General features: G+C 38.8%; 1 protein-coding gene across 1 annotated transcript in view; it reads left to right on the top strand.

The window, feature by feature from the left end:
* Positions 1-1,238: 1,238 nt before the first annotated feature.
* The window catches only part of LOC129248664 (homeotic protein spalt-major), a 76,142-nt gene continuing 70,324 nt past the window's right edge, over positions 1,239-7,056 (top strand). The window contains exon 1 of the mRNA XM_054888296.1: positions 1,239-1,458. The gene's annotated coding sequence lies outside the window, so the exon portion shown is untranslated. The remainder of the gene's footprint in view (positions 1,459-7,056) is intronic.

Here is a 7,056-nt window from a genome sequence, read left to right as displayed (position 1 = left end):
GAGTCATTGATGCTGAATTTATTAGAATACAATCAACACAAACACAACAACAAGACGCAGGAACAATGATGTTAACAATAACAATGATAATAGCAACAAGCGAGCAGTCAGTCGCAGCAGCAGCAGCAACAGCCAGAACATTAGACTCAAAGCACCAACGTGGTTCGTAGCGTCAGTCAAAAACAAAAAAAAAACAAAAACAAAAAACAACAGTTCGAAACAGCTTAAAGACAGCCCAACAGCCAATCAGGCCATATACTACCAACCAACCAACCGACCAACCATACCCACACATCCATACAATGTGACGTTGGCAACCGGTCGCCCGCTCAGCCAAACATCCAATTGTCCGTTTCTTCCTACATTTGTCCAACAACTCAACGCGGCGGCGTTCAAATGTTCCACTGTCTGTTGGTGCATACGTCCGTCCGTTGGAACGTTCATATGTCTACACCCTGTTTTTTACTGCTCATTTCTAGCATGCACACACACATACATATGTAGGTATGTAACGCGTCTTGTTGCTGCAACTGCAAATGCATTGTGAGCGTGCGTATGGTATGGCTGTGTGCGTGCCCGCGTGTGTGTGTTTGGGTTAGTGCGTGCGCTTAATGAGGCTGTTAAAAAAGTGTATAATACAGCAGCTTTGAAAATAGAAAACAAAAAAATAAATCATCATCTGACATTTCTTCCTTTCAATTATAGTGTTTACACACTTTTACGAAGCGTGTGATTTTGTAATAAATTTTTTCTACATTTTTTTCCGCATAAAATCTAATCAATTCAATGTATTTTATGTAGTTAGCACCGCTGCTGGGAGGAGCGGAAGCAAAAGCAGAAAGTGGCAATAAAAGCAGCAACAAAATAAATCAAATAACTTCAAAAATCTAACTACCGCCTGACAGCAGCAACAACAACACCACGCAATTCAAAGTGCATTTTCGCGAAATTTGTTTTAAGCGCGTGCTTACACCCATACATACATATTTACGCATGTATGTGTGTCCATCTGTGTGTATTTGTATCTCTTTTTATTAGTTGCAAAAATCAGTTGAAGATAAAATTGCTAGGCATCAATAAAAGCAATTCCATACAGCAAAATTAGTTGTTAAAAAATTTAATGAAAAAAAAATATAAAATTAAATTTAAAAAATAAAACGAAATGAAAAAATTAAATTTTTTATAAAAGTAAACGGATTCTAATCAAAATTCTCGTCGCCTTACAAACAAACTAATTAAATAAATCAATAAAAATATATGCAGCATAACGCCCAGCAGCAGCAGCTCGTGTTGATTGCATAGCATTTTGTTGCAACCAACCATCAGCGCGCATGCCACAATGCCGTCGGCTATGCAACTCACCAGCTGAAAGCGTAAAACCATTCGTGTAACGGCGGCATTCCAGTTTTGTTTGGTTTTTTGCAATACTCTACACGCCCGTGATTAATTACGACAGAGGTGAGTTGATGAAAAGCTACATGTGTACACACACACATACACACATGCATATATTTTTAAATGTGTTTTACTAGCATACCAGCCGGCCAGTCTAAGAATTTCAATTGATAAGCGTCACTGAAATGTTGTCAACAACATATTTTGTGATATGAGCAGCAATGCGCTCGTTAAAGTTGCAAATTAAAACTATAATAATAAATAAATTCGATAAGAAGTGCTTAAAATTTTTTGTAAATGAGCTATCAACGAATTTGACGTCCAATGAATAACAGCTGCTTTGACATGCCCCGAAACTATAGAACACTTTCTATGCAGGTGCATGGCTCTGGATAGAAAAAGGTTCAATATTTTAGGAAAAAGTTCCTTAAACAACTTGGCAGAAGTAGTCAATTTAAAAATAACAAGCCTTGTTAGATATATTACGAGGGGTGCCTTTTATATGTCGGGATTAGAGAACGAAAACAAATTTTAATCCTCGAAAATCACTTTATTGTTTTTCAAAATATTCTCCATGAAGATCTATACACTTTTGCATGCGTTTGAACCAATTGTCGAAGTACTTTTGCCACTCTGAATGATGCATTCCTCCAAAAGATGCATTCTGAATGCGGCAACCGCTTCTTCAGGTGTCGAAAACCGTTGACCTCTCAGTTTGTTTTTTACATACGGGAATAAAAAGAAGTCATTCGGTGCCCAGTCAGGACTATACGGCGGATGACCCATTAATTCGATGTTTTGGGTGCTCAAAAATGCAGTTGTTTGAGCCGATGTGTGAGAGCTCCCATTGTCCTGGTGAAGAGTGATCCGTCTTTGGCGATTGGTTTTCCTAATTTCTTGGAAGACAACTTGCAAACAAATGGTTGTGTACCACTCAGAATTTACTGTTCTGCGTTGTTCTAGTGGTACGGTTGCGACATGTCCAGTTTTTCCGAAAAAAACAGGCGACCATTTGCTTGGAAGTGCGTCGTGCGCGAACAACTTTTGTTGAATTTGGCTCATCTTGAAACACCCATACAGTCGACTGCTGTTTACTTTCGGGCTCATAGCATAAATCCATGATTCATCACCTGTCACGATGTCATAGACGTGTTTCGAAGCCCCGCGATCGTATTTTTTGAGCATTTCCTTCGACCAATCGACACGAGCCTTTTTTTGAGCGATTGACAAATTGTGTGGGATCCAACGCGAACAAATTTTTTTGACAGTCAAATGTTTATGCAATATTGAATGTATGCTGGTCCCACTAATGCCTAAGATTGTCTCAATCTCACGATAGGTCACATGACGATCTTGCAATATCAGTTCGCGCACAGCATCAATGGTTTTCGGAACAACAACTGATTTTGGACGACCTTCACGAAATTCGTATTGGAGTGAACTACGACCACGATTGAATTCACCATACCATCGATAAACACTGGTCCTTGATGGAGCTTCATCGCCAAAAAATGAATTAAGTTCATCCATGCAATGTTATAATATAATATATAATGCAATATCTCTAACGGGCACCTTTATTAGTTAAACACTTCCCTTGGACGGACATTTTTTTCTATACTAACTCTTATGTGTGCATCCCTTTCTTGAGTAGACACCTCTGTTAGAAGGAAAAAAAAACTGACTGACTGAGTGTCTGCCCTAGGGGGGTTTCACTGTGGTTTTTCTTTTGTCGGGACAGACTAGCAGGTACAGCATAAGTCCATTGCACTGCACTCGGACTCCCTTTTTTCGTGGTTTCCTGCAGTAAGGGCTTCAGTTCTGCAATTTTTTTTTTTCCTTTGCCTACCACGTTCCGCATCTCCCAAATAGCCACTTTATTAGTTCTACTTTTTTCTTGAAAATGATTAAAAAACAAATTAGGAGTTTAAAAAAAAAAACTATAAAAAATTTTAATTTCTTACAAAATCATTGACAATTCCTATTCAGGAAAATATCCATGCAAAACGAGAATCAATCGCATAAGATTCATTTTATTACCGTAACTTCTCAGGTTAATCTGTCAGACAGCCCGAAGTTGCGGCATATATTTCGAATTGCACTTAAAAAAGGTCAACGATGGCAAGTGCACAGAAATTAAATTCCCATAAAAATAATTTTTTTTATAAAATTAAAACAAACTAAGTTTAAGCAGACACACATCAACGGGCACACACCGGTGTTTGTGTGCGTGTTGGGGCATTATGCAAGCGATGAGGAAAAGGCGCTTCAGCCAATGACTGGCGTGTACAACAAAACTGACAACACTAATTTTGACACACGCATAAACAACAAATGTGGCCAAGGAACAGCAAGCACTCACATTTGTTCATTTGTGTGTTTGTATGTTTGTATGTCGTATGTCTACGCTCGCACAAAACATTCGCCGGCTGGTAAAGGCTGTTTGCGTGCGAAATGTTAAAGCTACACGCGAGCTGCCAACATTGAAAATGAAATTTTGGCCACATATGCAGCAAATATTTAAAATGAGCAACAACAAACTTTAACCAAATGGTTGAAGCAACAGCAGTGCCAAAGCCAAAATTGGGCGACGGTGATAGGAGTGTTGGTGGGGCGATGGGGTAACGTACAAAAGATGACAGCTGTCAATGGGCTTAGAGCACTAAAAACAAAAGAAAAAACAAAAAGTACACACAAAATTAACGCCGCAAGTGTATGAAATATATAAACAGATACAAACACAGGGTAGTCCATATAGTAGTTTGTTTTTTAATCAGGCCTTATCTGTATAGTGACAGGCCTTTACCGCTCGAAATCATATCTCCGCGTGAAGAGATAAGTCGCTTCTTACTTAAACAACGTTGGGACATATCGGAAACTCATCTTCAAAGCCATTGTGTAGCCTAAACTGTGCGTTTATTGAAAAGAAGTCAAAATGTCTTATTCTGACGAAGCGCATTTTCATCTCAGCGGTCATATTAACAAGCAAAACTACCACATTTGAGATCGGAAAATCAATATAAAATCACCGAGAATCCAATTCATTCTCAGATATAGACAGTTTGGTGCGAATTTTGGAGCGCATTTCGGAGCGGTGACATTATTGGTCCAATTTTTCTCTGCAAATTCTGCTGAAAACTCCATTTCGGTTAACGGCGAGCGCTGTAGATGTAATGATAAAAATTTTTTTGCGCTCGAAAATTGAAGACCCGGACTTGAACGATTATTGGTTTCAGCGGAATGCTTGCTCATGCTACACAGTTCATGCCACAATCGATCATTTGCGCGCCAAGATGGGAAATTTTTGTATCAGTCGTTTCGGCGATGTGAATTGGGCACCTCTAAGTTGCGATCTGACTACTATTGACTATTTTTGTGCATTGTCGTGAATGAAATATTTTATGTTATGTTAACGTTAACGATCCATTACCGATTTCTTAAGGTTAATATCGAGCATGACATTCCTGAGATAGAGCCAAAAACCGTCACCACGGACTTGGAAAACAGGGCTAACCGGATGCGCAACTAGGAAGCCAGTTGAAGTAGCCACATACGGGAAATCGTGTTCCATAAAAAATTGGAATGTTTACTCGGCGACCGCCGTGGTGCTATTATCATTTGGAAGTACGTAGTTTCGAATATCCATGCATGAAACAGGAAAATGATAGAAAACGTTTTTTCTAATAGCGGTCGCCTCTCGGCAGGCAATGGCAGACCTCCGAGTGTATTTTTGCTATGAAAAAGGTCCTCCTAAAAACATTTGCCATATGGAGTTGACTTGAAACTGTAGGTCCCTCTTTTTGTGGAAAAATATCAAGACGTACGCCACAAATAGGAGGATGAGCTCGACCAAACACCTGACAACAGTTCCCGCGCCAATTATTTATTTTTATTTAGTTTTTTACTCTTCCAAACAAACTACTAATCTACTGATCTAGTTTAGTTCATCTTTTTTTTTAAGAAACCATTATATGGATCACCCTGTAGTATGAGGATATAAGTGTATGCATAACAGTTTGGCTGGATGGATGGTGGATTTTAGGAGGTTTATATGAGGCTTGTTTTTTTAGCAATATGCCAAAATGGAAGTGACTGCAGCTGAAGGATCAGTACCTGGTCGGATATAAATCCGGGTTTGTAACACTTTCACGACGTTGCGCATTTTTATGTGGAGAAAATGCAAATATAAAAAGTATTAAAAAATTAATGCGATTTTTCAGAAACTTCAAACTTGCACTTTTTTATCATAAAATTTTATAAGTTCCAAAACTGTATACCAAAAATTCTAAATAAAATCGTAAAATTGGCATAAATATTTGTTGGAATTTTGTGGAATTTTTTAAATTTTCGTAAAAACTTTCAAACTTGTATTTATATGATTTTTATTAGACTAAAGCTATACTTTTATGCAAAGATAATAAATTTGAAAAAAAACAAAATCTTAAATAGTCAAAATTTTGAACTATAACTATTAGGTGCGCACTAAGTTCCCTCTGTTTGTCAGTAGATGCCGCCAACAGTGTGTGCTAGTCCATGCTAACATAACCTAAACATCATAAGCCAAGCTTAGACATATGGTAAAAAAACTGCTTCGACACATTAGTGATTTTCTTTTAGTATCATATATTTTTGGCTCTGTGAAAATGTCTGATTTTGTGCCGAATAATCGTCATTTGCGGGAAATGTTGATTTTCCTCTTTCATTCGAAAAAAACGGCGGCTGAAGCGCATCGAAAGCTACGAAAAGTTTATGGAGATGCTGCTTTAAGTGAAACAACGTGCCGAGATTGGTTCCGTCGCTTCAAAGACGGTGATTTTAATGTTGACGACCGTTCGCGTGAGGGAAGGCCAAACACCTTCGAAGACGCTGAATTGGAGGCATTACTCAATGAGCATCCGTGTCAAACGCAAGAAGAGCTTGCTTCAGTATTAAGAGTTCCCCACCAATCCATTTCTAATCCATACATCCATTTCTAAGCGATTGCATGCTTTGGGTATGATTCAGAAACAGGGGACTTGGGTTTCTTATGAGTTAAAACCAAGTGATGTTGAACGTCGTTTTTTCGCCTGTGAACGACTGCTCCAGCGGCAAAAAAGGAAGAGTTTTCTTCATCGCATCGTGATGGGTGATGAAAAATGGATTCATTACAGTCACCCAAAGAAAGTAATACGAGTATAATTTAGCGCGAGCTGATATGTACTCGTACATGCAGGTTGAGGTGGCTGCTGACATTTTCTTTAGCAGACTTAGGATTATAGACCACGATTAGAAACAGGCTTCAGGAAGTTCAACGTATGGCGCTTATATCCATCAGCGGCGCGCTTAGAACCACACCCTCTGATGCTCTGAAAACTCTTTTGCTTCTTACCTACTCTAGATTTAGTTGGTAAGCAGAATGTATGTAGGTAACATTGCTAGTCGGCTTGCCGCAATGGCGCGATTCAGGTGTTGGACACTCGGCCATAACATTTGGTCTGGGTTCCACTAATCCACATTTCAGTCGCTTTTTTAATACTAGACTTCCAGCTAGACGTAAGTGGGTTTTCAATATACCTGGTCGGGAAAACTGTTTACGTTTCTTTACTACAAAGTTTGACGGTAAAATTGGGTGTGGCGTCTAGTGTAAGAAAAAGGCTCGCCTTCGTAGTAACTGTAGCGTAT

This window comes from Anastrepha obliqua, chromosome 5 (assembly GCF_027943255.1).
Source record: "Anastrepha obliqua isolate idAnaObli1 chromosome 5, idAnaObli1_1.0, whole genome shotgun sequence".
Taxonomy (NCBI): Eukaryota; Metazoa; Arthropoda; class Insecta; order Diptera; family Tephritidae; genus Anastrepha; species Anastrepha obliqua.
This window is presented reverse-complemented; position numbering and strand designations above follow the sequence as displayed.